Below are 12,209 nucleotides of genomic sequence, written 5' to 3'. Positions count from 1 at the left end.
CACCTTGAAAATATCCATGACCTCGTCTCACACCTTGAGTTTCCTTTAACATCTAGATCATGAAACTATCAGAAAATATCCATGACCTCGTCTCACACCTTGAGTTTCCTTTAACATATAGATCATGAAACTATCAAATCTAGAGTAAGGTAAATCATCAATATAGTTGGGTGATGTTCAAAGGTGTATAATATGAAATGACTTATTTCCAGTGAGCTCATAAGCCAACAATACTATGAAGAAAAATACATATAAAAAAAATAAAACAAATAAAATACAGTTAGTGTGTGAGCTAAAAAAAACTGGTGCAAATCTCATATATCTTAATTGAACCATTAACTAGATTCTTATACAATAAAATTATTACTAAATTATTATCAATGAGCATTACAGCTAATTTCCATCACTACTACCCTAACAACAATTTGTTGCCTTAATTTTGCATAGAACAAAAAATATGTTGACTAATTTGTCAGCAATTTACATAACTAATTAAGCATTATTCCCAACACTCCCACTTAATGATTAATGAGGATTTACTATCTTATCTCGTAGTGCCAAAAACTCATCTTTTTCAATTACTTTGATGAAGGTATGTACTACTTGATGCTGAGTATTTATATGCTTCAATTCAATATCCTTCTTCTACACCAAATCTCTAATGAAGTGATATTTTAGGTCAAAATGCTTTGTCATGGTTTGATGAACTTGATTCTTTGCTACCTTGATGTCACTTATATTATCACAATAAATCACTTTAGTCTCAATTTCTTTTTCTCCAATGTCTTCCAAAACTTTTCTGAGCCAAAGAGCTTGTGTACCTACTAAGGTAACTGCAACATACTCCACTTCTGTGGATGAGAGGGAAACAATGCTTTTCTTTTTTGAGCTCCATGTAATCAAACCAGAACCAAAAGAGAAACAATTTCGAGATGTGGACTTATGGTCATCAAGACTACCTCCCCAATGTGAATCACTAAATCCAACAAGATTGAACTTTTCGGAAGAGTAGTAATCAATACCAAAATTTAGAGTGCCCTTCGCATACCTTAAAATCCTCTTGGCTGCCTTCATATGTATTTCAAATGGATTTGTCATATACCTTGAAAAAATTGAAACTGAATATGTAATATCATGCCTTGTGTGGGTTAGAAATATCAAGCTCCCCACAATACTTCTATAAGTTTTCTCATCAACTAAATTAGCACCATCATCTCTACATAACACCTCTCCATGAGCACTTGGAGTAGGTGCTGGATTACAATCAAACATCTCAAATTTATTTACCATATCTTGTGCATACTTTGTCTCACAAATGAAAATCTCATCCTTAATTTGATAAACCTCCATTCCTAGAAAATATTTCATGATGCCTAGATCTTTCATCTCAAATTCATTCATCATAGCAACTTTGAATTTATCATTCATCTTAGAACTACTACCCATATACAATATATCATCAACATACAAACTTATGATTAGAATATCATTACCTTCTTGTTTCTAGTAAAGGGTAGGATCACTCTTACTTCTGTGGAAGCCATTTTCTTGAAAGTATCCATCAATCCTTGCATACCACGCTCTTGGTGCTTGCTTGAGACCATACAAATCATTCTTCAACTTGTAGACATTATTCTCCTTTCCTTCCACTTCAAGGCCTTGTGGCTGCTCCACATATACTTCTTCTTCTAAGTACCCATTCAAGAAGGCACTTTCCACATCCATATGATGTATGCTCCACTTTTTCTGAGCTGCTAATGAAATCAAATTCTAATGGTCTCTTGTCTTGCTACTAGTGCAAATGTCTCTTCATAATCAATTCCATACTTCTGTGTGAATCCTTCAGCAACTAATCTTGCTTTGTGTCTTTCAACACTCCCATCATTGTTATATTTAGTCTTATAAACCCATTTGGTGCCAATCTTTTTCTTGTCATTTGGAAGCTCTATCAACTTCCAAGTGTCATTCCTTTGAATGGAATCCATCTCTTCTTGCATGGCTTGCATCTAAACCTCATTAGTACATACATCTTCAAAACATGATGGTTAAAATTTAGCCTTGTCTAATAAAGAAAAATTGACTATCTGACCTATTGGGCTTTCTTCATGTCATTGATTCACACTCCTCTCATAAATATCACTCAATCTTCTTACCTTTTAAAACTTGGAGAAGAAGTTGGACTTGAACTTGATGTTGAAGAAATTGATGAAGGGTTGCCTGGTGGAGTTAAGCCACTAGTTACAAAAGCATTAGTTGGCTTCTCATGATCATTATCAACAATTATATCATCATTCAAAACAGATTTTGTCTTCTCAACATGGCCTTTTTTATGACCATAAACTCCCCCTTCATAAAAAATTACATCTCTTGAGACAATAAGCTTGTTAGTTAGAGGATTATACAATTTATAAGACTTTCTTATCTCACTATACCCAATAAAAATACATAACTCACTCTTTGCATCTAACTTTTTTCTATTTTGATGAGGTACATGCATATAAGCCAAAAAACCAAAAACTTTGAAATGATTAACATTAGGCCTTTTTCCATACCAAGCTTCATAAGGAGACATATTTTTCAGTGCACTCATGGGGTTATGGTTGAGGATGTATACTGCTGTAGCAACTGCATCTCCCCAATAAGAGTTGCTCAATCCCTTAGTTTGTAGCATGCATCTTGCCATTTCAACCATACGTTGATTTTTTTTTCAGCTATGCCATTTTGTTGGGGTGTGTACGCTGTAGTATGCTGCCTCCTGATGCCATTCATATCACAATAACTCTAGAAAGCTTTTGAGAAGAATTCTCCTCCACAGTCAGTCCACAAACATTTGATCTTGCACCCTCTCTTATTTTCTACAAGGGCTTTGAACTTATTGAATGTATCCAGGGCTTCACTTTTGGCCTTCAAAAAATATACCCAACAATTTCGTGGGTAATCATCAATAAAAGTGATGAAATATGATGACTTACCCAAACTCTTAGTCTGCATAGGACCACATATGTCTGAATGAACAAGCTGAAGTGGGTGATGATCCCTCCATGCATTTCCCTTTGGAAACATTTCCTTTTCAGGCTTTTCTTTAGCACATGCTCCATAATCCTCCTTATGGTTTTCTACCTTGGGCAAACCAGAAACTAATGCATGTGAGGTTGGGAACTTCAAAGTGTGAAAATTTAAATGCCCATACCTGAGATGCCATAATCAACTTGAATCCTTTATTGAATTGAGGCTTCTGTGATCCATAACATTTATAAAAAGAGATCCGGCAAAAATCACATGAAGAAAACCTTTGTTGACGCGTTTCAAACCAACTAGTGTGGTTCATCGTCAGGACAAGTTGAGGAGTCAGATCATGGCTGCAAAATAAATAGGGAGAGCAGATCTACAAATGGCTAGGTTGACCATCAATGGCTAATCTCTGTAGGCACGCTTGTAGGTTTCGAAGTTGAAGTCATATCTAGCTTTTTTGAAGAGATGCAGAGATTAGCCCTTAGCTGTTGATGGTCAACCTAGCCGTTTGTATATCTCCTCTCCCTATTTATTTTGTAGCCATGATCTGACTCCTAACTTATCCTAATGATGAACCATAATAGTTGGTTCAAAATGCATCGACAAAGGTTTTCTTCACGTGATTTTCACTTAAATTCTTGTTATAAATGTTATGGATCATAGAAGCCTCAATTCAATAATTGATTCCCTACACGGTAAAGCCATTGCATCTAAGGTTCATCATTTCGAACGGGCATGCTTGCAAGTTTTGAAGTTGAAGTCAGATCTAGCTTTTCTAAAGAGATGCAGAGATTAACCGTTGATGGTCAACCTAGCCGTTTGTAGATCTGCTCTCCCTATTTATTTTGCAGCCATGATGTGACTCCTCAACTTGTCGTGACGATGAACCACACTAGTTGGTTCGAAACGCATCGCCAAAGGTTTTCTTCATGTGATTTTCGCTGAAACTCTTCTTATAAACTTGAATCCTCATAAGCCATATTTGCAAGATTGCTTCTATGTTCATCAAACTTTAAGGGAAACATCCTATTTCTTGTCATAGGCACAATAGTGATCACCCTATTTCCATTATTCTTATCATAGATAGTACATGTCTTATTTTCAAAGACCACTTTATAATCTTTCTCACATAGCTACCCAACACTCAACAAATTATGCTTCAATTTTCAAGTATAATAAATGTCATGAATACTCTTTATGCCTTCTTTTTTTGAACCTCCATAGCTCCTTTAGCAGCAACCTCCAATGATTTATCATGACCAAGCTCGATCTTGGATTTGAAACTTCCATCCTTTGGTGAAAACAACTTCTCATTCCATGTCATATGGTTAGAGTATCCAGAATCTAGGTACCAAACATCTTTACTTGTATTTTCACCTTTGGCATAAGATAAAAATAAGTGATCTAGAGGATACTCACCACTTTCTTGAGCATAATTAGCATTTTTACCTTCTTTCAATATGCATTCTCTTTCAAAGTGGCCATACCTATTACAATAGTAACATTGAACATTTCTCTTATCAAATCTACCTCTACCTCTTCCTCTGAAACTACCTCTTCCACTTGAGCCACCTATTCCTCTACGTCTTGAATAATTTTGGTTTTTCCATTGACATTGACCTTAAATGCTTTTGGTATTGTTGCTGCTTGCATCTTCATTCTTTGTAATTTGTAATTTGGGGGAAAAATCTTTCTCTACACCTTCAAAAGTCTCCTTCAATCTTTCTTCATGAGACATCAAATATCCAACCAATTGATCAAACTATTGTTTTGTCAAATCCTTACGTTCTTCCATGATTATTACAACATGATTCCATCTATGTGTTAAATATTTCAGTACCTTTTTAATTAAAACTTCATTACTTACAGTTTCTCCAAGTGTAGCCATTTTATTGACCACATCTTTTACTCTCACACAATAGTCACTCACACTTTCTGCTTCTTGCATCTTCAAATTCTCGAACTCTCGCTTCAATGTCTAAAGCTTGACCACCTTAACTTGATCACTACCTTGGTAAGCTTCTTGTAGAGTCTCCCAGGAAGCTTTGGTAGTTTTTGCTCCTCATATTCTTGGAAATAAGATCTTATCAAGAGCTATCTAAATGTGCATAGCAGGACTTGAACCTATGACGCTAAGGCTCTACCATCTAAGCTATACGCCCAAAAACAAAGCTTGAGCATTCTTCTTCCTTTCTTCCTTTCTTGTTGTTCTTTCATTGGCTATAAGGGCATTACAAATGGTTGGCTTTTCATATCCTGATTCAACAATCTTCCACAAATATTTTCCATTCAAAAAGGTTAGCATCTTAATGCACCAATAATCATAATAGTTCCCATCAAATTCTGGAGCTAACATCTTGCTAGAATTCGACATGATTAACTTTGGTGAAATTCCAACAATACAACTTTAACCCAAAACAATTTTACCTACTATGATACCACTTGTAGAATATGAAATGACTTATTTCCAGCCAGCTGATAAGCCAACAATACTATGAAGAAAAATACATATAAAAAAAATAAAACAAATAAAACGCAATTACTATGTGAGCTAAATAAAACTGTTGCAAATCTCATATATATTAATTGAACCATTAACTACATTCTTATATAATGAAATTATTACTAAAATGATTATCAATCAACTCTGAAACAAATCTACTGGCATTACAACTAATTTCCAGCACTACTACCCCAACAATTTGCTACCTTCATTTTGTAGAGAACACAAAATCTGCTGACTAATTTGTTAGCAATTTACATAACTAATTAAGCATCATTCCTAAGAGAAGGACCCATAGATCTATATGCACCTCTATCAATGATTTGAGGGTGTGTATCTTTGGCACATACATTGAGTAAATATCTTTGTTAAGAGGTGTATTATTTATATCAAGAATAGGGCTATCTTTTGCATTTATGTACCTTCCATTTGCAGGAGATTGACCTGTGAGAGAAAAATTTGAAATTTGTTTTGGGTTCACATGTCCACTTCAAACTTTTTATATAAATTTTTCCCTTTATGAGGTTGGGCTACTACCACTAACCCCCTTGGGGCCTAAGATTAGTTTTATATAAATTTTTCTCTTTTTGAGGTTTGGCTTCTACCACTAACCTTTGGGACTTAAGATTAATCTTCATTTTAGAAGGATTTCAACCTTGTATCTCCTAGTTTACACAATACCTCATATTATGGAAATTACTTATTAAGCTATATCTTTGTGAGTAAATTTGGCTCATTTTAAATAACATAAAATAAAAATAAAAATTATACTTAAAATTTAAATGAATGTATCAATTATATAAATAAATGTATGAGTTATATAAATAAAGACCAATTTTTTTAATATGTGTTTTTTTTAATATGAATGAATTAGTACATAACATACAATTGATTTTATATCTCTTGTTTCTTTATAGATTAGTTTTTAAAATGAATCTAAGCATATCATTTGAATGTGTTTTTTTTTTAAATGTAAATTGCTTATTCTAATTTTAACCCAAGAGTATAACACTATCTATGGGTTTTGATCTTGACGGGACACATCCGATTAAGGATCAATATTCCGTACATCTAGACCTTACACATTGTAGATTCGCAATGAACCATTTTTATCTTTGAAAAGATAAAGAAAATAATTATATGTTTCATAATAAAAAGACTTGAGAATTCTTAATTCCATACATCTAGACCTTATACATTGAAGATTCGCAATGAACCATGTTGTTTATCTTTGAAAAGATAATGAAAATAATCATATGTTTCCTAATAAAAAGACTTAGACGATTCTTAAGGAACATGTTTGATAATCTCATTGAAAGCTCAAGTGACGTATGCTAAAAGTATATTTTCACATTACAACATACATTTGGATAAATTAAGTAGTCATGTACATTGTCATTATAATTTTTAAAAGTCAAGAGAATGGCCCACTGTAGGAATTTTATCTCACGTTGAGACTCCTGAAGAAAGAAGAGTGGTTGAGAAGAGTTTAGGAGTTTACCAAAAAGTTGGATTCTACAATGGCTCACAATGTTTAGTGGATGAGCAAAACGCCTCATCAAGAACAACAAATACTTAATTGAAATATGTATTCAAGACACAAGTCTAAGTTGGTCAAGGTAGAGGCAAAGGAATATCAAATTCCAGCTGTAGAAGAATAAGTAGAAAAAACAACTCTTCAAACTCAAGTGGAAGAGGCATCACTCAAAATACATAGTTACATTAAAATATTTTAATTAACATGTGCACTCAAAACAACCCTTCAAACTCAAGTGGAAGAAGCATCACTCAAAATACATAGTTGCATTAAAATATTTTAATTAACATGTGCACTCAAAACAACCTTTCAAACTCAAGTGGAAGAGGCATCACTCAAAATACATAGTTACATTTTATGTATGGATTATATCATCCAAATTAAAATGTATGTTTTTTTCTATTAATAATCTTTAAATATACTTAAATATTAATTAATTATACATATTAAAATATTTTATTGATTAACCCTATTGAATTTTTTTATTATTATGAATATTTTTAAATATTGCATATTTATTTTATATGAATGAATTATGAATATCTTTTTTATTATTGTTATTTATTTTATTTAAATATTCAAATAATTTATTTAAATCACTTATTGAAATTATTTTTAAAAGTATAAGGTTTGAACATCTTACTCACACTTTTTTGTATTTTTAATTTTGTTATCACTTTTTAAAGTTGATATTAAGTTATATTATTTCATGTGGACATCTAAATATTTTATTTATAACTAAGAGTGAGTGAAATATTTTTAACATATCTTCTAACATCAACAATAAAATGAGTGTTGACAGAGACCATAGTGAAGTTGAGATTATTGATGTTTTATAATGCTTTTAAAAATAATTAAACATGTATATTAATTTTTATTTTTTATTATAATCAACATTTATTTTCTATTTAGTAAATATTTTATTATTATTTTAAGAGGGACATATGTAGACACCATGTTGAGCATCGATGGAATAACAACTTGGCCCCATACTAGGTTGTAGAATGAGTTTATCATGCAACTAAAAATAGCTATCCAAAGTCTGTCTATTAAACTTATATCAATATATAAATCACTCATTTTGGTGAATATAAAAGAATCAAGGAATATGTTTTAACCACTGGAAATTTTGATGATATAATTGTGTTGTACAAATTTTGACAACTTCAAATTATCACACATGAAAATATGTTAATAAATTCACAATTTATAGCATTAGAGGGGATATTTATTTAAGTCTTCATTATTCGTTATAAGTTATTAATTCTTCCAATTATAAAGTAAGTCACACACCCACACCCACATAAGGGTTTAAAAAATATATGACCTGAAGAAGCATGGAATAAGAGTGAACTAGATATAGGCCACTTTTGTTTGTTTGGTAATAAAGGAAATTGTTACAACCTAAATGTGATAAGTATGTTTTTTATATAAATAAGTAAAATGTTATACATTTATTTAACCTCGTTTTAATAAAATTATTTAGAAGTATGTTTTTTTATATAAATAAGTAAAATGTTATACATTTATTTAACCTCGTTCTAATGAAATTATTATGGGAGAGATTTAAGTTTGATGAAAATATCTATGCATACAAGCTTAATTCTACATTTAGGACATGTTTATTCTATGATCCATCCTTCATCCTTGACATAAGTTCCATATTTTCCTTATATTATTGATCGTATTATGGTTTCTTCTTTATATGATTATATTGGGAATGAAAAGACACTTTTCGATACCTTCCTCGGGTTGGGTCTTATCAACATGAAATGGCATTAGCATTGCAATTTCCTACATGGGTTCATACAACACAAGAAACCATTGGTGATTCTAAATACTAGTGTAAGACAAATTCACAATTCGGTGCTCTTCGAGTAATCCTCCTCTTAAAACTCTTCATTGATTGGTTGGCTCTTAGGGGAAGACTCCAGCTCCGCCAACTAACTACTCAACATCGATTTCCTAAGCTCCTCTAATTTCCTATATTTATTTATTAAGCTTCTTTCAAATTGTAAATCTACATATATAATGCGATGTGGTATCATATCTTGGTGTTTTGGTATCTCTTATCTCGGGTGAATTGGTTGGCTCCTTCCTTCATCCTTGCACCTCACCCAGGTTCTTTCCCAGCTCTCGAACGCTTCTTCTCCCAGATGTAACAACTCACTCCCAATAGGAGCCATCAAGAGAAGACAAATTAGTTTTCTTACTTGATTTCATCTCACGATGTGACATATCAGGGCGGCCAATTAGTAAATTGTCTTGGACCAGTCTAACAGATGATGATATCCTCGATCGATTCGATCAAATTTGGAGAAATATTTTTCATTACTACAGTGGATCCTTATAACTGGGTGCACTAACTGAATGGTAGGCGGAGGCGAATCATCAGGAGTTTGGTATTGTGGGTTTGATAAAGAGGCATAACCATCCCATAGCGGGGATTCGATTCGGAATAGTGCCTCGTAAGTCAGTAAGTTAAGTAAGTAAGTAAGATATCAAGCAAGGAAATGAAAGTGGAAGGAGGGAAAAAAAAGTGGAAAACTCGAGCGATCGATATCGTCATCTATACCTAAGGAAGGTTAGATGTGCTAACTCAATCCCATCTCGCATACATACCACTTAGGGGCTTTAGCCACTCTTCGCTAGGGTGGGTAGGATGACTAAGGACTTCTGATTTAGCGTAATACCGGCCGGCATAGGACCTTACCTGCCTTACTGCTCCTGGGTTGACCGGCGCAGTCAGGACCAACCTAGTAAGGCCGGCCTTTCAGGACCGGATAAGGCCGCAGACCTTACCTATTCCAGGATTTACCCCAAACATGAATGAAGAGAATCATTACATTATGATGAACAATACTTGGGATTCAGTAGCTATTTTGAAAGGAAGACAAGTTTCTAGATGCAAATGAGTGTAGAGAAATAAGTATGGATCATATTGACATGTTGAAAGACATAAGGCTTGCAATGTGAAAAAACCCCATGAGAGAACCCCATGAGATAAGTTAGGAAGTAGCAAAAATGACACTTGACTATATCCATGGTATAATTAAGTTTTGGAAACATTATTGTCAATCGGGGCTCCTTTTCTCTTTTCTTTCATTGATTCCAATTAGTATAGTAACCCTATCAATTGCAAGTCTACTACAAGTTATATTTTCAGTCTTGGTTCTATATGTATCACTCAAGTTTGTAACAAATAATAGGCTTCCTATCTCTCATCAAATGAAGTAGAGGGTTGAGCATAAACTAATTTAAGCCAAGAAGCCCTTTGAGAGGTCATTTTCAGAGTTGGTAAACGAGTGAAAGCATTTTTCCAAACTATGGTGTGGAAAATAAATTGCCATTAAGATCATCAAATATTTGATTCAAAATTACTACAACTAACATATCCATCTACACATGAAATTTATTAGAAAGGTTATATAAAATCACATTCTCAAAGTGTTATTTTTCCTATACATGATCTATTCATATAAATTTTCACAAAGTCTTTTACAAAAGTGAAATTTCCAAACTTCAAAGTATGTTAAAAGTTTAGGAAGTTTTCATTAAGGAGAATAAGGAGGAATATGCACTAATGCTTCTATTCTTTTCCTTTTGTGTTACTTTTGTAAATCCTTCAATCTTATCCCATGTTGTTCTTAAGTGATGTTCTTCGAACATTTAGACACTTAGGAGTTGGTTGAGATTAATTTCATCTAATGCGCCTTTAGGTAAAATTGTGTTTGTTTAGTATTCATTAGTATTCATTTCTAGCTACATAATTTATTGCTTATATATGTTATATAAATAAAATGATTCGATCGTTCATGTTCTCCTCAATACATATGGCTCTATTGATCCATGACATAACACCCGATTTACCAATGATGTCTATCTAGAAAGCATGGAGGGCCATTTTTCTAAGATAAATTTTGAGAAATTATTATATAGAATATTCTTCTTATCTTTCCTCAAGTGGCCATGTTGGTTGAGGTCATGGAATATTTCCATCTTGGAGAGTTTTAATCATGTAAAACAAAAGTGTACACATATTTGATTTGGTTGTGTGTTTGATTTCTTAAAGTGTTCAACGCACTAGTAGATATATATATATATAGAGATATATAGCAAGAGAGAGAGAGAAAGAGAGATAATCCAAAACACTTGCAAATTTTAGCCAAGAAATTAAATAACTACAAGACTTCTCCAATGAATTGTATAATTGGGAGGTTGATTGTTATAGAAAATTCATTTGAAGGGTAAACTCATGAAATCAGTTCACCTAAAATTAATTAAAAATAAGAAAGAAAAACTAATAATGAAAATTGAGAAGATGGTTGATGCGACTTGTGGCTTTGAGAGGTCATTTTCAGAGTTGGTAATCGAGTGGAAGCATTTTCCGAAACTATGGTGTGGAAACTAAAGGGCCATTAAGATCATCAAATATTTGATTCAACATTACTACAACAAACATATCCATCTACACACGAAATTTATTAGAAAGGTTATATAAAATCACATTCTCAAAGTGTTATTTTTCCTATACATGATCTATTTATATAAATTTTCACAAAGTATTTTACAAAAGTGAAATTTCTGGACTTCAAAGTATGTTAAAAGTTTAGGAAGTTTTCATTAAGGAGAAGGAGGAATATGCACTAATGCTTCTATTATTTTCCTTTTGTGTTACGTTTGTAAATCCTTCAATCTTATGCCATGTTGTTCTTAAGTGATATTGTTCAAACATTTAGACACTTAGGAGTTGGTTGAGATTAATTTCATCTAATGCATCTTTAGGTAAAATTGTGTTTGTTTAGCATTCATTAGTATTCATGTCTAGATACATAATTTATTGCTTATATATGTTATATAAATAAAATGATTCAATCGTTCATGTTCTCCTCAATACTTATGGCTCTATTGATCCATGACATAACACCCGATTTACCAATGATGTCTATTTAGAAAGCATGGAGGGCCATTTTTCAAAGATAAATTTTGAGAAATTAAAAGTAATAATGAAAATTCAGTAGTATAGATGTGACAAATGATATGACTAATGTTTATTTAACTAGTCATGTAATGAATTCATTAATTAGTAATGAATTGATGAAGGGAGGTTTAGTTGATGACAAGTAACCAGTAGAAGGTACCAAAGCACAAGATGAT

This window comes from Pinus tabuliformis, chromosome 7 (genome assembly GCF_031772625.1).
Source record: "Pinus tabuliformis cultivar Carrire ecotype Pingquan chromosome 7, CPIR1, whole genome shotgun sequence".
Taxonomy (NCBI): domain Eukaryota; kingdom Viridiplantae; phylum Streptophyta; class Pinopsida; order Pinales; family Pinaceae; genus Pinus; species Pinus tabuliformis.
The sequence above is the reverse complement of the archived record's forward strand: the minus strand, read 5'-3'. Positions refer to the sequence as shown.